Here is a 24,885-nt window from a genome sequence, read left to right on the forward strand (position 1 = left end):
CCAACACAGACTATCACGCAATTTAATTGTTTATACCCAAAGGTTTTGATTAAATGCGGAATAGAAAATATGATCCAAAAAAAAGTGTATGTATATCACACGTACACAACCACACTAGGCCCCAATTACTATTGTTTGTACCCCTAAAGGCAGGATGATTAGTAGGAGGAGTATGGAACAGGCAGCACCCTCAAATCTTCAGAAGTATGAGATGAACCCCAAAAACTTGCAAAGGTGGATCTCACACGTACCAACACAGACTATCCCGCAATTTAATTGATCCCCAAAGGTTTTTATTGAATAGCGGAATAGGAAATATGATCAAAAAAAGTGTATGTATCTCACACGTACAGAAGCAGACTAGGCCCCAATTACTATTGTTTGTACCCCTAAAGGCAGGATGAGGAGTAGGAGTATGGAACAGGCAGCACCCTCAAATCTTCAGAAGTATGAGATGAACCTCAAAAACTTGGAAAGGTGGATCTCTCTCACACGTACCAACACAGACTATCCCCCAATTTAACTGATCCCCAAAGGTTTTTGATTAAATAGCGGAATAGAAAATATGATCAAAAAAAGTGTATGTATATCACACGTACATAACCACACTAGGCCCCAATTACTATTGTTTGTACCCCTAAAAGGCTGGATGAGGAGTAGGGGGGAGTATGGAACAGGCAGCACCCTCAAATCTTCAGAAGTATGAGATGAACCCCAAAAACTTGGAAAGGTGGATCTCTCTCACACGTACCAACACAGACTATCCCCCGATTTTAACTGATCCCCAAAGGTTTTTGATTAAATAGCGGAATAGAAAATATGATAAAAAAAAGTGTATGTATATCACACGTACACAACCACACTAGGCCCCAATTACTATTGTTTGTACCCCTAAAAGGCTGGATGAGGAGTAGGGGGGAGTATGGAACAGGCAGCACCCTCAAATCTTCAGAAGTATGAGATGAACCCCAAAAACCCCAAATATCATTCAGCTCTGCTGCAGGCCACAACTTAATTTTTTTTAACCCAAGGCTGTATATTGAATAGTGGAATAGAAAAAAAAGTGTATGATTTTTGAAACCACTCAATATTAGCACATGTGAACTGAACACAGCAGTGTATGATCAGTCACTCAGCACAGCACAACTGAAGTAAAAAGGCTGCACACAGTGCCTGATAGAAAAATACTTTTCTCCCTCCTCCTCAGTGGGCAAAAAAGATTGCGTTCACTGCACCCCAAAAAAGATTGCGTTCACTGCACCCCAAAAAGATTGCGTTCACTGCACCCCAAAAAGATTGCGTTCACTGCACCCCAAAAAGATTGTGTTCACTGCAGCCCACACACAGCAAAATGGATGTGGACCACTGACACCTGCCTATCCTATCTCCTATCCCACACCACACAGCAATATCGATTGTAGTTTGTAGAACACACTTTCCCTAAAAATCAGCAGACTCTATCCCTAACAGGATTGATAAGATCGTAGATCGGGTGACTGCAAACCCCACCCCACACAGCAATATCGATTGTAGTTTGTAGAACACACTTTCCCTAAAAATCAGCAGACTCTATCCCTAACAGGATTGATAAGATCGTAGATCGGGTGACTGCAAACCCCACCCCACACAGCAATGTCCATTGTAGTTTGTAGAACGCACTGTCCCTAAAATCTGCAGACTCTCTCCCTAAAATGCCTACAACTCGCCCTGCCTAACACACTCCGACCTGGCCCTCAATTCTATCCGGACACAAATGTTTTTTTTTTCCTGTCTGTCCCTAATCGGCAGCCAGCACGTTGATGTGTGCTCTCTCCCTGATCTAAACAGCAGAATGACGCCGCAGCGGCGCTGCCTCGAACTTATAAAGACTTGGTCACATGCTTCAGACGGCCAATCACAGCTACTGATACATTTGCAGGCATGGCTGGGATGGCTTAGGCACACCAGTTAAACGCTTGTTGATTGGCTGTTGAAAGCCCGCCATGAAAAGCGCGCCAAAGCATGCAAAACCCGGAAATAAAACGACCGAACACGTATTCTTACCCGAATGTACAGTAAAGTGTTCGTGTTCGGGTAAAAAAAATCCAGTTATTCGGTACGAACACGAATAATACAGTCCGTGTTCGCTCAACCCTACTCAGAGGTCAAGACTTCAGTCTACCTCTTAAAGCGGAACTTATGCTTATATGCTTCGGTGCCACATTTGACACCTTTTCAGGGGAGAGTGAGGAACGGGTACCTGTTTTTGACAGGTACCCTTCCCCACTTTGGGGAGATAGTGCTGTCCCACGGAAGTTTGGCCCCCTCCTTTTTCTTCTGCCGCCGGGCCAATTATAAACTGCAGCGTGCGTCGCACATGCGCCGTAGGGAACCAGCAGTGAAGCCGAAAGGCTTCAATGCCGTGTTCCCTTACCTTGGATGGCGACGGCAGCAGCACCCGTGAGCCTATACGAAAATAGGCTTCGGGTGTCGACATTGCGGGCTCCCTGGACAGGTAAGTTCTAATATTTAAAAGTCACCAGGTACAGTATTTGTAGTTGGTGACTTTTAATTTTTTCATGGGGGGGGGGGAGGAACTCCGCTTTAGGCTGCCCATACACAGATCTTTTGTTTCCTGCTGAATTAGCTGAAATTTGATCTGTGGGTGGCTCTGCTGGCACTACCTGGCTCGGCAAACTTTGATCTAAAGATCGAAGGAGCCAGGCAGTAAATTGTTGGCCAAACAGTGACTGCAGACAATCTGGTCCATTCACTTGTCAGGTATTCTGACAGCCTTGGCTTTCGGTAGTCAGAATGCAATAGCTGGCAGGGAAGATTCATCCATCGGTGTTGTCTGAGTATGACCAAATATAGTAGAAAACACCTGTATTAATTCCCAGAGGTGGAGCAGTCGGTGCACTGCTTGTAGTGTCTTTCTAGCACTCGAGCAAACCTGTAGATAAAAGAGAGACTGCAGCTCTGCTATGATTAAGGCTACGCGCCGAAACGCGTAAGCCCTGTATTATTTTGTACCACATCTGGATTTAATACTAATATTTTGTACCACTGCTGGCTTTCATTTATCTACATGTGTGTATAGCCAGCTTTAGTGTGTCCCTATGCTCCAATATTGGTATTAAAGGCAGAGGTGTGACTCCTATTCGTTTGCAGTACCTCCTCATTTAATTCACATTTGCAGTAAAACAAGTATCGAGAAGTGTAGGGGAGAGTGAGGATAAGGGTGGGCATAGAACTACCCCACTACATACTCATTTCCTGACACAGAATGAAAGTAGTTCCTACACAAAACTTTTTGTCAGTGAATGATTATATCACTTCTCCCCTTCATCACCTCCCACAAATAATAGAGAGGTAATGGAACAGACTGTGCAAGATGGAATAATATAAAATATGTTTGCATGAACAATTTTTTAACGATTTCAGAGTGTTTGCAATAAAAAGGAACTTTAATTCTGTTTTAAACTGTTTGGCATGTTTCCACATTGAGTCCATATGAAGAAAGTCTATATTTTTGTGTTGCATTAAGGCTCTAATCACACTAGTGTGACTCCAAAGTTGCACGGTTTCAAGTGCGATTTTGATCCGACTTTACACTCTCTGGATCAAAGCCGCATCAAAGTAGTGCAGGCATATTTTCAAAGTCGCACCGATTTGAATAGGTGCCATTGAAAAGAATGGGCTGTGACTTGTCATGCAACTTTAATGTCCAAAGTCGCATGACAAGTCTGTGAATGGAGCCGTTTAATGCTGAAAAACAGTGGCTATTTACAGTTCTGTTTTGAGATTAATTTGTTATTCCCTTTTATACATCCTAATTCTCTGAAACAAGTGGCAATGTCTGCTCTTGAGAAATGTCCTTAGTGTTATCTGCAGATCTTGTTTGTACAACATAAATACAACTTTCTATATGTTTGATTTTGTTACTTGCATTTTTTTATATTCAGCACGTCCTTGTGATCCTGGTTGTCACATACTATCTCATTTGTTTTTTATAATCGTTCGAAGATATCCTGCAGCATCCTATCGATCTTTGTCTCTAGTAGTCACGCCTATTTGGATCTGTTCCTTTTTTTTTTCTGTGTGTTAGTTACCTGTTTTTTTATCATTTGTCCTTTGCCCTTCTTTTGCATACACATTCCAAAAATGCTTCCACTTGTACTTCCTTGTGCACAATAGTCGTTGTCCTCACCATTATCAAGCGTGTTCTGTAACTGCCGTACCTGCATTCAGTAGCTGCAATGTCTAAAGTACCGTTGTGTATTACTGCAAAGGTCTCAGCAAACAGGTAAATATGCATTTACTTGTATAGTGTTGTGTGTAAAGCTGAGTATACATGTATCAGTTTTTTTATTCAGATTGTGGGCTGAAAACAAAAAAACAAATGGATTTATGGATTGCATGGAGACACATCCGTGCAAGTGAGGTAAATAGAGGCATCCCTGCTGTGCTGTTGTATTTTGATGGCGGCGGCTCCTCCGCTGTCAGAATACACTGATCTGCGCTGCTCTGATCAAATGAAGGTGTTCAACAGAACAATCTACCAATTGACTTCCGTTGAACAGGTAGAGCAACACACAGATCAAAATGCTTCCAGTCCCTGCTGAACCGGGCGAATTTCAATCCATGTGTACCCAGCTTTAGTCATTTGTTGCTTGTCTTTTCAAAGATCACTCAAATAATTGATTCTCCGTGGCTGGTTTGTGAAAATACTTGTATGCTTATTATGCTTTTCGCAGTCCCTGCACAAACTTTCAGAAAAGTATTTTGAATGTGCTGTAAGGCTACTTTCACACTGGTGTAATGTGCCAGGGGATCTCTCTGCTGGGCAGACAGATGACAGGTCTGTGTCCGCACCACCGATGCAGAGTGGAAGCTGACACAGCCCGCTGTCGTCTACGGGCTGTCGGATGTAAACAAACTGCCTGTCCTCCAGATGGACAGGATAGAGGACAGGATCAGACCGGATGTGGGGAGGTGTCCGCTGTCATCCACTGCTCCATAGCGAGCAATGGATGATCCCATCCGGTCCACTTGAAAAACTGACAGGTGGACCAGATCTGTCTGTCAGTGTGAAAGGGACTGAACAGTTTTTAGACTGATCACTATGTAAATGCTTTTGAGAGTCTCAGGAAAAACCGTGTTCTCCAGCTGTAACTGCAAAGGGTAACCATAGACCTTAGACTTGCTTACCTTTTTTTAAAGTTTTATTTGAAGTATCACATAGCTTTCCACTGCTGTGACATGTTTTACTGCACTACAAATCACACCAGTGTTGGGATGTGAAGGGGGCACAGCAGGGGGGGGGGGTTAACCATTGTTTTTCAAGTGCTCTAGCAGTGACCTGCGTTTATCCAGAAAAAACAGCTTACCGCATATAGTGTAGGTAAGCCCTTAACCTTACCAAACCTGTGTAATATCAGGACAAATCTAATAAACTCATTGCTTTTGTATGAAATCAAACGGGCTTTGCAGACATTGCACTACATAGGTGATGGTGGAGCTAAACAAGAATGTACAATCAGATTGTATAGAGTATGGTTGCCTTTACTTGTAAGGCACTAGATAGGTCAGCAGATAATAGATTTCTGATGGGTGAAAAGTCTCTCTCGAGTTGGTAATCTTTGCTACAGAGTTTACTCATTCATAAATATTCAATACAAGAATACACATGTTCTGGCAAACCACAAATATGTTTAGGACAAAAAATGGCTGTTACTGCAACAGTGCAGGTTTGCCTCGTCTATGGTCATTCCCAATTATTTCATCTGACATGTACAAGCTGTATACTAGTATGTCTAAATTGAGCAGTCCGTTTTTAAGGCCTTTCCCGTTTTGTTTACACGTGGTATTCAATTAGTATGTTTCCCAAATGCATACTTATTTATTGGGGCTGCATTTCTATATCCCACACATTTGGGAGTGTGTGATTAAGTGCTGGTTCACACTGGTGCGATACAGGAACCCTGCGAATCCACTGCGGGTTCCCACATCACACCCGACTTGCAGGCAGTTCACACTGCTATATACAGTTCCCTCTCAAAAAATTAGCATATTGTGATAAAGTTCATTCTTTTCTGTAATGTACTGATAAACATTAGACTTTCATATATTTTAGATTCATTACATACAACTGAAGTAGTGCAAGTCTTTTATTGTTTTAATATTGATGATTTTGGCATACAGCTCATGAAAACCCAAAATTCCTATCTAAAAAAATTAGCATATTTCATCCGACCAATAAAAGAAAACTGTTTTTAATACCAAAAAAGTCAACCTTCAAAAAATGATGTTCAGTTATGCACTCAATACTTGGTCGGGAATCCTTTTGCAGAAATGACTGCTTCAAATGCGGCGTGGCATGGAGGCAATCAGCCTGTGGCACTGCTGAGGTGTTATGGAGGCCCAGGATGCTTCGATAGCGGCCTTGAGCTCATCCAGAGTGTTGGGTCTTGCGTCTCTCAACTTTCTCTTCACAACATCCCACAGATTCTCTATGGGGTTCAGGTCAGGAGAGTTGGCAGGCCAATTGAGCACAGTAATACCATGGTCAGTAAACCATTTACCAGTGGTTTTGGCACTGTGAGCAGGTGCCAGGTCGTGCTGAAAAATGAAATCTTCATCTCCATAAAGCTTTTCAGCAGATGGAAGCATGAAGTGCTCCAAAATCTCCTGATAGCTAGCTGCATTGACCCTGCCCTTGATGAAACATAGTGGACCAACACCAGCAGCTGACATGGCACCCCAGACCATCACTGTCTGTCTGACTGTGGGTACTTGACACTGGACTTCAGGCATTTTGGCATTTCCCTCTCCCCAGTCTTCCTCAGGGTCCGGTCACCCCTTCTGTGCAGCGTTTTCTGCCACACTTTTTCCTTGCCACAGACTTCCCACTGAGGTGCCTTGATACAGCACTCTGGGAACAGCCTATTCGTTCAGAAATTTCTTTCTGTGTCTTACCCTCTTGCTTGAGGGTGTCAATGATGGCCTTCTGGACAGCAGTCAGGTCGGCAGTCTTACCCATGATTGCGGTTTTGAGTAATGAACCAGGCTGGGAGTTTTTAAAAGCCTCAGGAATCTTTTGCAGGTGTTTAGAGTTAATTAGTTGATTCAGATGATTAGGTTAATAGCTCGTTTAGAGAACCTTTTCATGATATGCTAATTTTTTGAGATAGGAATTTTGGTTTTTCATGAGCTGTATGCCAAAATCATCAATATTAAAACAATAAAAGGCTTGCACTACTTCAGTTGTGTGTAATGAATCTAAAATATATGAAAGTCTAATGTTTATCAGTACATTACAGAAAATAATGAACTTTATCACAATATGCTCATTTTTTGAGAGGGACCTGTATATGTGAACTGCTGGAAGTGTCAATACAAGTTGTTGTCACCCCCAGATTAGTTCACGTATCGCAGTGTGAACTGTCAATTCAGAGAGGAAATGGATAGGTGTGAACAACCATGCAATCCTATTCCAAAAAAAAAAGGGTCCTGCACAACTTTGGTCCAAATGCAATGCAAATGCAGCTGTATGGCAGAATTCGCATTGCACAGACAACGGATGTGATTTGCATAGCAGTGCGGTGCGAATCACATGCAATGTTTGACATCGCTATAGTGTGAACCGGAACTAAGACTGGGATTGGCAACAATGACAATTTGTGATGTGTCCAATCATCTTCGCCTAAAGGATTAGTCAAACATTTAACATATTCATCTTAAATCAACAATATTTTACCAATGAGTGTTACACATTATTGCATCTGTGATATGCAACCGAGCCCATAGTCTTTGTAACGCGCACACAGGAAATTTGCCATGTGACTGTCTGAAATTTGTGCATCAATCCATGGTTTCCTTCAGGTGTGCCCTTCGTAAATGTTGGTGTTGCTGCCTAATCCTACTGGTGGTGCAGATATTTACAGTGGACTTTATTGTCTTATAGGGAGATTCAAACGTTTCCTTTTTTTGTAAATGCACTGAAAACGATTGTCTTGTGAATGGTGAAGAAACCATTACTGTTATTCATTGCTTTGATTGTTTGAAAAAGGGACTAATTCATCATTTCTTGTTCAGCCAAATGCACCTCCTCTTTGAGGGGAGTTTTATATCAGCACATAATATTAAACAGTCTTTTTGGGGCACTGTGAGCAGAGAACAATGCAACTCCTCCCAAAAACATTCCAACCAACCCGATCATCGCAGCTGAACAAATAACAAATGTTTTTTGGTAGGTTAACCTGTTTGCCGGAATATTTAAAAGTGGGGAATTTAGGATATATGCTTACGGAGCTATAAAACCGCTTTCAGCTGCCCAGGTCCGTACACCCTATGGACCTGGCAATCCTCCTCCTGCTATAAGCATTCCTCCTTCTGCTATAAGCTCATGGTCTGCTATAAGCACTGGTTCTCCCCTCCTCCTAGCCTTGACCCTCACCCTGCAGCGCTGCTGGTCATCTTTCCCTCCTCCCCTTTCCACCGTCTGCAGCTTCTGGGGTACACTTGGGAGATGTCAAGATGGAGAATAGTGAGGGGCTGGTAAATCTGTGTTTTCAGCCCCCTTACCTTTCTGAATGAACACTCCTGTGTTCATTCATCACTGGAGTATAGTCGATTTTGTTTACTATGCTTCAATTTGTGAATAAATGGAAGTCTTTATACAGATTTATTCATTTGCAGTGCAGCTGAGGCTGCAGAGAAAGGGACGGTCTTCAGTCTAAAAAAAGCGATATTAGGAGTCTGGTTAGACCCCTGATATCTCGCCAAACCAAAACTATTGCAGAAAAAAAAAAGTAAAATTAAACTGTTCCTGTTTAAAAAAATAAAATAACAAGAAAATGTAAATAAACGTAGTAGGGCCTCGTTCACACAGGGCATACTGCAGCAAGGCTGTGTTTATCTGCAAAAGGGATGTACAGGTGTTCCATGCATCTCTGTACAGGCAGTCCTAGCCATGTCAATTGGGATGCAGCGGCTGCATGGACACAGCTACTTCTCCCAACCTGACACCTGTGTGGATGCATGTCGTCCCCCCCCCCCCCCCCAAAATCTCATACTGTCTGCATTTAGGGCCATGCACCTACACCCAGACAGATGTTTAAATGGGGAGCAGCAGCTCTGTCCTCGCAGCCACTTATTCCCAATTAGCATGAACACCTGTGCATCCCCTTGCAGGTAAACAAGAATGTACAAAACAAAAGCCCAATACCATGGCTGTGGACAGCGTTGCCATGATGATGCTTTTCATAGGCAGATCCAAGACTTGGCAAAGAGGGATCCACCATCAAAACATGTCGTCATGGCAATGCTGTCAACAAGCATCCACTGAGCTTGATCATTTGGGGGTTGAGGTGGGTGTAGCCCCAGTTGTTGCAGTGGTCGGCAGCTTCCCCAAGCTTATACAAGCTCTGAGCCTCGGGCTGTTGGTTCTGTTGCAGCCTGTGAGTGTGTATCGGACACTCCTGTGGACACGGTCTGCTTAACTATGTGAAGGATTCCGTCCTTCTGGGCTTTAATTACAGACTGCTCCAGCTCCTAGTGTCACACCTGAGGTCCGAGGCGGACTCTTGCCGTTGTGGATGTTATATGCCACTTGTTTTCTCCATCCCATGTGAGTGCAATGGATTTCAATTTGTGTGTCTTATAATAAAAGATGTTACTGCGCTATGGCATTGCACTTTTGTTTTGTGCTTGCTTTGTACAGTTTTTTCCTCACCCCGAGAGGATTCGGAAGCTGCAGTAATCTGGAATCCAATATACCGATTTCAATCTTTCTCACAGATGACAGATCTGATTGCTCCAATTAAGTTGGACTTCTTTGTCCTGCACATTGCTAAATGTATTTTTTTGTTCTCCGTAGGTGAGCACTTTAGTACGTCACATGTGAACGAGGCCTTAGTAGAAATTTAGCAGGAATTTAGTAAATTATGTTGCATTTTTGTGCTTATATGTGGGTTTCCTCTGGGTTCTCTGGTTTCCTTCCACACTCCAAAGATGCTGGTAGGTTAATTGGCTCCTGTCTAAATTGGCCCTAGTATGTGTGTGTATGAATGGGAGTTAGCAACCTTAGATTGTAGCTCCTTGAGGACAGGGACTGATGTTGTTGTACAATATGTATATGTAAAGCACTGCATAAATTGACAGCGCTATATACGTACCTGGAAAAAAATATGTATTTCTCTTACGTCCTCCGACAGTCGCCGCCTCTTCATATTCGTCACATATGGGGTATTAGACTTTGCTCCGAAGGAGTAGCTAGGCAACAGAATATGTTAACAATAAAGCTTTAACATATCCCACCCTCAAGGGGTGGTCCCCTCAGTCAATACCCTCCTACTTCCTGCAACCATATCTCAGTTTTAATGTCTAGCTTGTCAGGAGTGGCTGGCTCTCTCTGTGCTGGGACTTTTTGTCCCAGACTCTTTCTTCTTTTTGATATTTTGTTTGAGTTTTCTCTCTACCTTTACTTAGCTGTTATTTTTGTCAGCATTAGTTAGTTCTTCGGACGAAGAGGATCATGCGGACTGGGTCTTGGGCTGATCCCCCTGGTCGCAGGTCGTGGGTCAGTGGCTTCCCAGTCTGCCATCGAGCGTTCAGCCAGGTAACGCTCCTGGCACGGTGAACGACCCATCCCTGTTCGGTGCAGGGATGATTGGTGAGGTGGCTACCTCACCGGACGCTGTGCGGTTTCTGAACCGCCATTGTGTGCGTCTTGAATTGCGACTCTCCCTGCCTCATGTGCAGCGGCTTGTTCGCCTGTGCGGGTTCCCCACGCCATGTGAGGTAAGTGTATCTATGTGGGGACCTGTCTGTCTGGGGGGGGTCTCAGTCTGGGACTGTGTAACCTGCCTTTAATCACACTGCTTGTCTCCCTATATCTCGGCTGCATGCTGTGGGCTGCAAGGGGGGGGGGAGCTGTATGACACTGAGTATGTCAGGCTGGGCAGTGTGAGGAGCTGTGTGCTGTGGGGCATGTTTTTAATGGCATGTTGGGGCATATACAGCGATCGCTGCGGCGATCTAACATGTATCCATATAATGGGATAATATTGTGTGTGATTTTATGCACTGTGGAGCGGCGATTTCGGCGCCAAACGGCGCCATTTTACCGGCGCCCGCTCCGGCCGCATGGTTTACATGCACGGCGGCCATTTTCTTGTAGCCTCCATAGGCTTACATAGAGCGCCCTGGCAGCATCACTTCCTCTCTCCTGGAAGCACCGATCGAGGCAGCAGCAGCAGCGGAGTCTCCTCAGGTTTTGTCCTTCTATTCCTGTGTTCCATTGCCTGTATTCAGTCTGTATATTCCCTGTGGGGGTCTCATTGTGCCTGAGTGTGGTGCGGTGGGCTGCGCTTGCCGCGCTTGCTGTAAGGGGGCAGTTAACCCTTGGTTGTCTGGCATACAGGGGCAATGGATTCTCAGGAGGGCAAGTTTCCCACAGTATTGGTGGAAAGCCAGGGGACCGCTGTTTCCCCCCCAGGGGGGGATTTGGCCACTATTGTGGCTGGCCTTGCTGCACAGGTGCAAATGCTGGTGGCTGCTCAATCTACTAAACGGCCCAGAGTTGCTCTGTCCTCTGATTCTGAGGGTGAGGGTGATGGGGCTGTTCTGGCGGGGACCCCCCTATCGGGGTCCCGCTCCTCTCTTGATCTAGTGGGGTCTGAGGTAGAGGCTGAAGTTGAGGGGGTTGATAATTCTCCCCCTGGCTCGCCTGAAGAGCTTGCAATCATGGATGAGTTGATTGCTTCCATTAAGCAGACGCTACGTTTGCAGGACGAGGTGTGTCCCCCAGCTGCCTTGGCGGCTTATGGGACGCAGAGAAAACGCAGGACGCCGCAGGTTTTTCCCTGCAATGCTGATTTTCAGCGCGCTGTTAAGGACCAATGGCGCGATTTGCGCAAGCCTTTAGCGGTACCAAGTAAATTTAAGCTGCGTTATCCTTTCTCGCCTGCCACTGATGAACGGTGGTGTGTGCCTCCGCCAGTGGATCATGCTATTGCGGTTTTGAACAAAGCCACTGCGATCCCTGCAGAGGGATCCCCTGTTTTCCGTGATGCCACGGATAGGAGACTGGAGTCTCTTGCCCGTCATACTTATTCTGTTACGGGTTCTATGCTTAAGGCTCTGTTTGCTTCTCTCATGGCGGCCCAGGCGATCGCAAGTTGGACGCAGATGCTTAGGCGCGTCCTAGTGGCCGATTCGGCCTCGGCGGCGACCCTGGATATGGTGGATCAGATCCACCAGGGTGTCATGTATCTGTGTGATGCGGACCTGGACCTGATTCCGTTGGCCGCGCGTGTGCACAGCGTGGCGGTGTTGTCTCGCCGCCTGGTTTGGTTGAAATGTTGGTCGGTGGACCAATCTTCACGTAAAACCTTAGCCAATCTGCCTTATGATGGGTCTCGCCTTTTTGGGGAGTCCCTGGATGTGTTGATTAAGGGGATTACCGGGGGTAAGAGCACTCTCTTGCCCCATTTCCCCAAGGCTAAGGGGGCTTCTGGGAAGAAGCATGCTCATTTTCGGCCCCCTCAGGGGTCCTTTCGTGCCTTTCGGCCGCACTACAAGGGCAAACCGTTCAAGGGCCAGGGCTCTCAGAAGAAACCCTGGTCTGGGAAACAGAAGTCCGGCCAATCCGGACCTGCGGCCCATAACAGTTCGGCCTGAAGGGGCGCCCTCACCCAGTTTTGGGGTGGGGGGACGCTTGCTCGGTTTTCTTCAGCCCTGGTTGGCCCGTGTGCGGGACAGATGGGTTCTGGAAATCGTTCGATCTGGTTACAAGATCGAGTTTCTCTCTCGGCCAGAGAGCAGATTTTTTCCCTCAAATCTACAACTGTCTCCAGAGCGCCTGCGGGATCTGCACCTGGCGGTGCGGGACCTGAGGGCTCAGGGAGTGGTGGTTCCGGTGCCTCATCGGGACAGATTTCGGGGGTTTTATTCCAATCTGTTCACCGTGCCCAGAAAGGAGGGCAAGGTTCGTCCAATTCTGGACTTGAAAACTCTGAACCGCTCTGTGCGGGTTCGCAAGTTCCGCATGGAATCCCTGCGCTCGGTGGTGGCTGCCCTGGTTCCGGGGGAATTCATGGCCTCCATCGATTTGAAGGATGCGTATCTTCACATCCCCATATTCGAGGGTCATCAGAGATACCTTCGATTTGCCATTGCGGAGGATCACTACCAGTTCGTGGCGTTGCCCTTTGGGCTCGCCTCGGCTCCGCGGGACTTCACCAAGGTGCTTGCACCGGTTCTGGCATTATTGAGAGCCCAGGGCATTTCTGTCCTGGGGTATCTGGACGACATTCTGATTCGGTCTGCGACCAGTCAGGGTCTGGAGAAGGACCTGTCTGTCACGATGCAAACTCTGCAGGAGTTCGGTTGGACGATAAATGTTCCAAAGTCGACACTGAGTCCGTCGGTTCGTCTTCCCTATCTGGGAATGATACTGGACTCGGTGCAGGCGTAGGTCTTCCTGCCGGAAGACAAACTCAGGACTCTTCAGGAGGAAGTCAGGTCCCTCAGGGACGTTCCAAACTCGTCTCTGCGGACGTGTATGAGATGTCTGGGATTGATGGTCTCGGCTTTCGAGGCGATTCCTTTCGCGCAGTTTCACACGCGGGGTCTCCAGGCGGAGATCTTGTCCAAGTGGGACGGGCGACCTCAATCTCTGGATCTTCAGATCTCGTTGAGTCATCGCACCAGGGAAAACCTTCTGTGGTGGCTCCAGTCCCCGTTGGTGTCCGGGGGCAAGTCGTTTCGTCCGATCTCGTGGACGATAATCACCACGGATGCCAGCCTGTCGGGCTGGGGTGGTGTTCTGGGCGTTCTGTCCGCCCAGGGGACCTGGTCGGAGGGGGAGTCTTCCCTCCCGATCAACATTCTGGAATTGCGTGCGATAAGGCTCTGTCTTCATCGCTGGACGGACCGGCTGCAGGGCTGCCCGGTTCGGGTGCAGACGGACAATGCCACGGCGGTGGCCTACATCAACCACCAAGGGGGCACCAGGAGTGCCCGAGCGGCTCGAGAAGTGGCCGACATTCTGTCTTGGGCCGAGACTCATGTCCCGGCGATAACGGCGGTTCACATTCCGGGAGTGGAGAACTGGCAGGCGGACTATCTGAGTCGCCAGACCCTGGATCAGGGGGAATGGTCTCTCCACCCGGCTGTCTTCCAGATGTTGTGCGCGAAGTGGGGTCTTCCAGATGTGGACCTGTTCGCGTCTCGCCTTAACTACAAGGTGAAGAGGTTCGTGGCAAGGACGCGCGACCCTCGGGCAGACGCGTCGGACGCGTTAGTGGCCCCGTGGCATCAGTACAGGCTGATGTACGCGTTTCCACCGATTCAGTTGCTGTCCCGGTTCCTTCGCAGGTTACACTCGGAACGCAGCACGGTGATTCTTGTGGCACCAGACTGGCCTCGCCGGTCCTGGTACGCAGACCTCGTGAATCTGGCGGTCGACGCCCCCTGGCGTCTGCCTCTTCGGGACGATCTACTGTCTCAAGGACCGATTTACCATCCTGCTTTACAGTCGCTGGCTTTGACGGCCTGGCTGTTGAGACCGAGGTCCTGAAGGAGAAGGGTCTCTCTCCAGAGGTTGTTCATACCTTGATCAACGCGAGGAAGTCTTCCTCGGGAAAGGTTTATTACCGTACTTGGAAGGCCTATTTTGCCTGGTGTGAGTCCAGGGGGTTTTCACCCCGCACGTACTCGGTTTCCCGTGTGCTGTCTTTCCTTCAGACGGGTGTCGATCAGCGTTTGGCGCTGGCTACGATAAAGGGTCAGGTGTCTGCGCTGGCCGTTCTGTTTCAACGTCCCGTGGCTTCCAACTCCTTGGTTGGCACTTTTATTCAGGGTGTGCGGCATCTGGTTCCTCCTAGGAGGGATCCTTTGCCCCCTTGGGACTTGAATCTAGTCCTGTCTGTGTTACAACGTGCTCCTTTTGAACAGATCAGGGAGATCTCGTTGTCTATGTTGTCCAAAAAGGTCGCCTTTTTGGTGGCGATCACTTCGGCTCGCAGAGTGTCGGAACTGGCGGCTTTGTCCTGCAAGTCTCCGTACCTGGTTGTTCATTTGGATAAGGTGGTCTTGCGACCTAATCCTTCTTTTCTGCCGAAACGAGTTTCGGAATTCCATCTTAACGAGGATATTGTTTTGCCTTCGTTGTGCACGAAGCCTAAACATCCAAAGGAGGTGAGATTGCATTCTCTGGATGTTGTTCGGGCGATTAGGGTTTACCTTAAATCGACTGAGTCTTTTCGAAAGACGGACTCCTTGTTTGTTCTTCCAGAGGGTCCTCGGAAGGGCATGGCGGCTTCCGCCTCTACCATTGCCAAATGGATCAGGCAGACCATTGAACAGGCCTATGCCTTGCAGGGGAAGGTTCCCCCTGTGCCTGTGAAGGCGCACTCTACTAGATCTCTGAGTACGTCTTGGGCCTGTCGTCATGGGGCTTCTGTAGCCCAGGTGTGTAAGGCGGCGACTTGGTCGACCGTACACACTTTCACAAAATTCTACAAAGTAGATGTTCAGGCATCGGCGGATGCTTCCTTTGGCCGCAAGGTTCTTAGTGCGGCTGTTCCCTAGGGTCCCTTGTTGGGGACTCCTGGCTGTTGGGATAAGTTTTGTATCCCCTGGTTTTTTGTCTTTTCCTGGGTTGTTGCTCCTGTTGAGCACTTATTTTTGCTGTTGCCCAGCTGGTTTCCTTCCTTTGGTAAGGTTCCTTTCTTTGATGTGGAGACTGCGTTGCCTTTCGGCGCGGATGCGTTTCCCACCCCTCATGTTTGCACTGCTTTGGGACGTCCCCATATGTGACGAATATGAAGAGGCGGCGACTGTCGGAGGACGTAAGAGAAAACGGAATTTTTGTAAAATCTTACCTGTAAAATTCCTTTCTCTGAGTCCTCCGACAGTCGCCGCCCCCGCCCCTCTTTTGGGGTTTGAATGTATACTCTACTGCTATTCCACTAAAACTGAGATATGGTTGCAGGAAGTAGGAGGGTATTGACTGAGGGGACCACCCCTTGAGGGTGGGATATGTTAAAGCTTTATTGTTAACATATTCTGTTGCCTAGCTACTCCTTCGGAGCAAAGTCTAATACCCCATATGTGACGAATATGAAGAGGCGGCGACTGTCGGAGGACTCAGAGAAAGGAATTTTACAGGTAAGATTTTACAAAAATTCCGTTTTTAGTGTTTTTTGTGTGAAAATAGTGAATTGATGATAAACATTTGTGCAACTATTGTGGGGCCTAAAAAATACACTTTTGTTTGTTTTTTTAAATTATCCTGGTTCTATGCTTTCAGAAAATGTATTTATTATAGGGGGGTCTACTACAAATTCTGAAACCTGTAAATGAAAAATGAAAACCACCTGATTTTTGACCAGCTCAGCCCCGGAGGTTTTAGCACCTTCATGACCAGGCCATATTTAGCTATTCAGCACTGCGCATCTTTATCTGGTAATTGCTTAGTCATGCAACACTGTACACAATTTTTATTTTTTTTCTCTCGCACAAATAGAGCTTCCTTTTGGTGGTATTTGATCACCACTGGGTTTTCTATTTTTTTATTATATAAATGAAAAAAGTCTGAAAAGTTTGGGGAAAATATTTTTTACTTTCTGCTATAAAAACATATGCAGTAAAATTTTTGGGCAAAATGTATTCTGCTACATGTCTTTTGTAAAGTAAAAAAAAAAAATCCCAATAAGTATATTGATTGGTTTGTGTGAACGTTATCACGCCTACAAACGATAGTATATATTCTGGAATTTTTTATTTTTTTTAATTTTTTATACAGAATACTAATGGCTGCCATCAGCGACTTATAATGGGACGTCAATAGTGCGGCAATCTGACACTAACTGGCGCTGGGGGGAAACGAACTGCCACTGACATCAGTGACATTAATACAGTGATCAGTGATAATAATATACACTCACTGTACTAATGACACTGGCTGGGAAGGGGTTACCATCTCGGGTAACCAAGGGGTTAAATGTGTGCCTAACAATGTGGTGTTTTTGTTGTTGTATGCTGCTTTTTATTACACATCTTTGTTTCTTCTGCCTGCGCTGTGATTGGACAATGTGTACAATCAGTGGGTGCGGACAGGGGGTAGGCATGGGGAAACAGGCAGCGATATACCAGTACTGTACGTCACTTTGCATATACAGGCTGGCTGTCTGCAGTACATTGCAGGTGGGTTTTTACATTTAGGTCTCGTGCATTATAGGCATCAAGCTCTTTGGCGTCAATTAATTTCACTGGCCAGAATAAATCTGGTCATTGAAATGAATTAATGCTCAAGCTCTAGCGTTCAGGCGCTCTTAGCAGCTTCTAGCAGCATCAAGCATTTTTATCTGCCCAAACTCTGCTGCTCCTGGAAGCACTGGCAGTGTTTTTTTTTTTACTCTGCTTCTGCCACTGAACACTGCTAAAGAGGTGTTTAAAAGCAGAAAAAAAAAATCCAGATGACCCTACAAACAGTTGTAAAAAGTCCAGTGTGCACAAGACCATAGTAGGAATTTAGCAATTTTGTAAAATCTGCTGTTTGAGTCTGTTAATGATTTTAGTGCATTTTTAGCTAAAATATTGTATTAATAAACATTTGCACAAATATAAAATCGTGGGGCTTTGAAAATCAGTAGTCCTTTTCTTCAGCTCCTGTCTCCTATCCTCCCCCCCCCCCCCCCTTCTTGTGACAAATGGCAGGGGACATTCTACCCACACCCTCTGTCATGTTCTGTGAACAAAGGAACTAACAGTGAGGCAACTGATGGCTTGCAGTTCTCAAGGAATTGCGAAGGTGCTGGTGAGCACTGTTGTAGCCCATTTGATAACTGACCTTATCGGAATGTCGGGCAGTCAGTGTACTGAGGGTCTGCAGGATCCTGGCATTGCCCCCGCCATCTATTAATCGTGGGTACTATATATATATATATATATATATATATATATATATATATATATATATATATATATATATATATATAGTTATATAGTTCTAAGTTATTTTCTAGCAGGAAATACTGATTTTAACTTGTAAGCAACAAATGTCAGAAAAAGGCTTAGTCTTTAAGTGGTAAAACTGACCTCATTTACAGACCGAAGTTCATCCCTTTGATCTCCAAAAGAACAGAACTATGCAATGTTTCTTCTGTTGATAAATACTGCAGACTGCTTTTCTTTTTTCTTTTATATATATGTATTTATTTTTGAGAGGTGTGAGCAGGGAACTGCTCTGTGCTCGTTACATGAATTGTAGAAATGCGGGGTAAAGATCATGAGGGGGGGATGAATTTAGATGGCAATTTTTTTTTACCACTTAATCGTGCAGCTCTATGATAGAGACAGAATGTCAATCAAAAACACATGTACAAATGTTATAAATTGAGTTGCAGCTCAGTGAGTAAAATGAGTATTTGATCCCCAAAGCAAAACATGACTTGGTACTTGGTGGGGAAACCCTTGGCAAGCACAGATGTAAGACATTTCTTGAAGTGGGTGACCAGGTTTGCACACATCTCAGGAGGGATTTTGGTCCACTCTTCTTTACAGATCTTCTCTGAATCCTCTTTTTTGTAATAGGAATGAGTGTTAAAAAAATAGGAAATTAAAGGGAAAGTGTAAAAATAAAATAAGAAAAATTTGTAAAGCGCCCCCCTCCCCTCGTGCTCGCACACAGAAGCGAATGCATAGGTCATACCTGCATATGTAAACGGAATTTAAACCACACGTGAGATATCACTGCGATCGTTTGAGCGAGAGCAATATTTCTAGCACTAGACCTCCTCTGTAACTCTAAACTGGTAACCTGTAAAAAAATAAATAAAGCGTAGCCTATGGAGATTGAGTACCGAAGTTTGGTGCCATTCCATTGGGTATCTCCTTATCTAAAATTGGTGTATACATATTGTCTTATTTTTTTTTTTAATTCATGAAAGGTTTTTTTTTTTTTTCAAAAAATATCTAGTTTGAAAAATTGCTGGGCAAATACCGTGCGACACACAAAATTGCAACGACTGCCATTTTATTCCCTAGGGTCTCTCCTAAATATATATATATATATATATATATATATATATATATGTTTGTGCATTCTGAGTATTTTTCTAGCAAAGATATTATGATTTTTACATGTGTCAGAATTGACTTGGGTGGCAAGTGGTTAAGTAGTGAATGTGAACAGATTATTTTTAAATAATATTTAGTGTCACTTAGGCAGGTAAATCTGCCCAATTGGCAGTGGTTTTGGCTACTTCTATAATTAGGGCTGTAACAATGGAGGAACTGTTACGAAATGTTACTGCTTTTTCTTTCTGTTTCAGCATTTAACTGCAAGCACAAATGTCAAGCCATTTTATGTGGGCTGTTTGAAAAAATAAGATCTAAAATGCAGGTTTCTGATAACATTCCATGTAGACAGATTTATTTTTCTGTTTATAGAGATAGTGTATACAGGTAGTGGTTTTTCTTTAATTGCAAAAATGTATTTGTTGTTTTTGAGAAACCTGACTGAAACCATGCCTGTGGAATGTTTCAGTTTAGTGTGCAGTCTTCAGCAGGAAAATTAACCACTTCTGGAACAGAAGGTTTTACCACCTTAATGACCAGCCCATTTTTTGCGATTCGGCACTGCATTACTTTAACTGACAATTGCGGGGTCGTGTGACACTGTACTCTATTAAAATTGATGTCCTTTTTTCCCACAAATAGCTTTCTTTTGGTGGTATTTGATCACCTCTGAAGTTTTTATTTTTTGTGCTAGATTAACCAGGAGCGATGCTTTCTATCTGTCTGGGGGATGGACTCACTTGATGAACACAGAGATCTGTGTTCCTAAATAGCAGGAACACAAGATCACTGTGTTCATCTCTGACCGAACGGCGATCTGCCTTGTTTACATCGGCAGACCGCCGTTCTGTCACTCTGGGGAGCGATCGCGGGTGTCAGCCGGACCCACTGATTGTCTCTCCCTCTGGCCAATCAGCACACACCTCCGCTGGCTATTGCACAAAACGACGAACAGGTATGTAATTTCGCGCAATAAAGCCAACTTGCCGCAGTATATGTACTGCTGGCAAGTCAGCAAGTGGTTAAAGGCTAAACTCAGCCCCCTTCTTTTTTTTTTTTTTGTTCTAAATTCTATCTCCCCTATGTACCAACATACCATTAGTGTACTTATTTTAAAGTAAACGCTTTGGATTTATCCTACACAGCCTTTACCTTAGTGTCCAGCTGGCTTTATAGAAAAAAAATCTCCATTCCTTCCTTGACAGACCTTAGGACGTGAAAACTTTGAAGACACATGAAGGAGTTCACCAGTTAACCTCATTAGCAAACACCCTGCAGCTGCCTTCCCTTTTCAGATAATCACTCCCACCCACCTCCTCAGGTGCGTGGTCACTGTTTTCCTTAAATACACAGGCATCAATTTTTTTTTTTTTCGTACCTCACTTCTGTCTTGCGTAGATCGTTCATTTGGCAGAGTGTGCAGGAGCTGAGCAATCAGATAACCGCCTATGTAGATCAGAGCTGTAGTATTGAAAGCAGAAGTGTGTCCTGGGTTCTGTAAAGCTCACAATACTTTATACAATTATACAATCTCCTTTGGATCTACCATCAACTATGTATAGCAAGGGCCTGCCTGATTGGATACAGAGTGATTGGATAGATGGTGTATCCACCTATTATATAACTTTGGTATATGTAAACGAGATTGTACAGAGATTGTACAGAGATTGCACAATCAGATTATCAGATTGTACAGTGTATGGCTATGTTCATACACCTAAAATGAACTAGTTGCGCTTTTGGTGCCAATAATTAACGGCACACCAAATGCATAAGCATACCCATTTTTTGCCTTGTGAAAAAATGAATGAGGAATGCAGTAAAACACACAGTAAAAAAGTACAACCCGCTTCACACGAAAATGCCCCATGAGCTACTTTGAAATTAATGGACTGCTGTATGCGTGTCATGGGAAAAACAAGCCAAAAAATGTGCACTCGCACTATGGTAGCTGTGAATGGGGCTTGAAAGTAAAATTGGTGTGTTTACACAAGAACAATGAGGTACCAGTCACATATGTGCGTTCCCAAGCACATGTCAAACCGCTCAGAAAATGCGCACTTTGCCTTGCGTTTTAAAAAATGCACCAAAAAGTGCAGTAACAAATACGCAACGCTCTACTTTAAAAAAGTCATGACTCTTATTTGGGGCGATTTGATGTGTGTCAAGCGAAAACACTCCAAAATGCCCAAAAAAAAAAAAAAACCTACACGAACATGTGACGTGGCCCTGACAGCTGAGTATTCCCATCCACTTCCTCCTATGTACTTGTATAAAGGTGGCCATACACTATGCACTCTGATTGTACAATCTCTGTGCAATTTCCTTTTGATTTACCAAATCTATGGAATAAGAGGACCCACCAACACAATCTGTTCAGTTTGTATCAAATCAGACAGACCCTTGCGCTACATAGCTGATGTAGATCCAAAGGAGATTGTACAATCAGATTGTCAAGCAGTTCTGTCAGGGAGGAAAAGAGATCTTGTGTTTCAGCTAAGCGGAAACAGATCTTTTTTCCTCCAGTGCATCCACTCCCTCCACAGTTAGAAAGCACTCCCTAGGAGCACACTTAACCCCTTGATCGCCCCTGGTGTTAACCCCTCAGTAACAGTGCATTTCTTTGATCACTGTATTGGTGTCGCTGGTCCCCAAAAAGTGTCACTTAGTGTCAGATTTTTTTGCCGCAATGTCCTGCTAAAAATCGCTGATTGCCGCCATTACTAGTAAATACAATAAAAATAAGTCCATAAAAGTTTCCTATAGTTTGTAAACGCTATAACTTTTGCACAAATCACTCAATATACTCATTAGGGTTTTGTTTACCAAAAATTTGTAGCAGAATACATATTTGCCTAAATTGATGAAGAAATTCAATTTTTTTTTTTTTTGTATTGGGTATGTTTTATAGCAGGAAGGAAAAAAATTGTTTTTTTTTTCCAAAATTGGGTTTAATTTTTTTGTTTATAGCGCAAAAAATATAAACCTCACAGGTAACCAAATACCACCAAGAGAAAGCACTATTTGTGGGAATAAAAGGACATCAATTTCATTTGGGTACAGTGTCGCACGATCGCGCAATCATCAGTTAAAATAACTCAGTGCCGTATCGCAAAAAATGGCCTCGACATTAAGGGGTTAAAACCTTCCGAGGCTCAAGTGGTTAAAGGGAAGCTTAGGAAGACTCCTATAAATATAGCAGAAATGTCAACTGAAAGTTGCACCATCATTTATACTTGTTTGGGTCAATCTTTCTTATTCATTACTATTTTCGTAAACATTTGGCCGCCTTATGCCCTCAGCTCTACTGCTTTTCTCTTCCTCTTTAGCCTTTCCTGTTCCCTCGAGCATGACCTAAATCAAAGTATATTTTTATCCTTAAATGGTTATCCAATGGTAAACGGCTGTAACTGAAACTTTATTCTATGAAATGCCTGTAATATGTTTGGCTTTTTAGTAAGAAGTGTGCCATGCAAAGCCAGCCTATATAATAGATAATACTAAATAGATTTTGGTTTGATAGAGCAGTTGTATATTCTGGTTAGATTACTGATGCCTGGCATCACCCTGCAAGAAACAGTGTTCTTGTGATTACACTGAGGATTTTATCTGTGAAAAAGAAAACCTTTTCAATGGCAAACATTCATCTATCTATTTTAGTTCTGATTTTTTTTCCCTAATAGAATGCTTATTGTAAAACCTAGTATTGAATCCTGTGATGGTGCTTTTTTCATGTTCTATTTCTTTCATGTAAGCCAAGACCTAAAATGCCCATCCCATTTTTTTTTCTTTTCAATGCACTGTATGTACAGTGGGTACGGAAAGTATTCAGACCCCCTTACATTTTTCACTCTTTGTTATATTGCAGCCATTTGCTAAAATCATTTAAGTTCATTCTTCTTCCTCATGAATGTACACATAGCACCCCATACTGACAGAAAAACACAGAATTGTTGACATTGTTGCAGATTTATTAAAAAAGAAAAACTGAAATATCACATGGTCCTAAGTATTCAGACCCTTTGCTCAGTATTTAGTAGAAGCCCCCTTTTGATCTAATACAGCCAGGAGTCTTTTTGGGAAAGATGCAACAACTCTTTCACACCTGGATTTGGGGATCCTCTGCCATTCCTCCTTGCAGATCCTCTCCAGTTCTGTCAGGTTGGATGGTAAACGTTAGTGGACAGCCATTTTTAGGTCTCTCCAGAGATGCTCAATTGGGTTTAAGTCAGGGCTCTGGCTGGGCCATTCAAGAACAGTCACGGAGTTGTTGTGAAGCCACTCCTTCGTTATTTTAGCTATGTGCTTAGGGTCATTGTCTTGTTGGAAGGTAAACCTTCGGCCCAGTCTGAGGTCCAGAGCACTCTGGAGAAGGTTTTTGTCCAGGATATCCCTGTACTTGGCCGCATTCATCTTTCCCTCGATTGCAACCAGTCGTCCTGTCCCTGCAGCTGAAAAACACCCCCACAGCATGATGCTGCCACCACCATGCTTCACTGTTGGGACTTTATTGGACAGGTGATGAGCAGTGCCTGGTTTTCTCCACACATACCGCTTAGAATTAAGGCCAAAAAGTTCTATTTTGGTCTCATCAGACCAGAGAATCTTATTTCTCACCATCTTGGAGTCCTTCAGGTGTTTTTTTTTAGCAAACTCCATGCGGGCTTTCATGTGTCTTACACTGAGGAGAGGCTTCCGTCGGGCCACTCTGCCATAAAGCCCCGACTGGTGGAGGGCTGCAGTGATGGTTGACTTTCTACAACTTTCTCCCATCTCCTGACTGCATCTCTGGAGCTCAGCCACAGTGATCTGTTCTTCTTTACCTCTCTCACCAAGGCTCTTCTCCCCCGATAGCTCAGTTTGGCCGGATGGCCAGCTCTAGGAAGGGTTCTGGTCGTCCCAAACGTCTTCCATTTGAGGATTATGGAGGCCACTGTGCTCTTAGGAACCTTAAGTGCAGCAGAAATCTTTTTGTAACCTTGACCAGATCTGTGCCTTGCCACAATTCTGTCTCTGAGCTCTTCAGGCAGTTCCTTTGACCTCATGATTCTCATTTGCTCTGACATGCATTCTGATCTGGAAGGTCTTATATAGACAGGTGTGTGGCTTTCCTAATCAAGTCCAATCAGTATAATCAAACACAGCTGGACTCAAATGAAGGTGTAGAACCATCTCAAGGATGATCAGAAGAAATGGAAAGCACCTTAGTTAAATATATGAGTGTCACAGCAAAGGGTCTGAATACTTAGGACCATGTGATATTTCAGTTTTTCTTTTTTAATAAATCTGCAACAATGTCAACAATTCTGTGTTTTTCTGTCAGTATGGGGTGCTATGTGTACATTCATGAGGAAGAAGAATGAACTTAAATGATTTTAGCAAATGGCTGCAATATAACAAAGAGTGAAAAATTTAAGGGGGTCCGAATACTTTCCGTACCCACTGTGTGTGTGTGTGTATGTGTATATATATATATATATATATATATATATATATCCCCCCCTAGATTGTAAGCTCTAACCAGCAGGGCACTCTGATTCCTCCTGTATTGATTTGTATAGTTGCTGTCTGCCCTCATGTTGCAAAGTGCTGCGCAAACTGTTGGCGCTAAATAAATTCTGTATAATAATACATTTTCTTTTCTCACACCCTACCTACTTCAAAGAGGCATTGTCAATTTGTGCCTTCAGGGCAAAGTGAAAGTTTCTCTTGATAGCAAGGTATGCTTACCCATCTACACACCCTTAAAACCTTCCCATTCCAGGAGTGTCGAGGCTTACCCAGGCGAATGACATCACTGCCCCTCTTCCAACGTTC

General features: G+C 44.4%; 1 protein-coding gene across 1 annotated transcript in view; it reads left to right on the top strand.

Annotated features, from left to right (window-relative positions):
• CSK (C-terminal Src kinase) overlaps positions 1-24,885 on the top strand; it is a 236,984-nt gene that overhangs the window by 151,188 nt on the left and 60,911 nt on the right. The gene's annotated exons all lie outside the window — the stretch shown is intronic.

This window comes from Pelophylax lessonae, assembly GCF_965119305.1.
Source record: "Pelophylax lessonae genome assembly, chromosome: 4".
NCBI classification, from domain to species: Eukaryota; Metazoa; Chordata; class Amphibia; order Anura; family Ranidae; genus Pelophylax; species Pelophylax lessonae.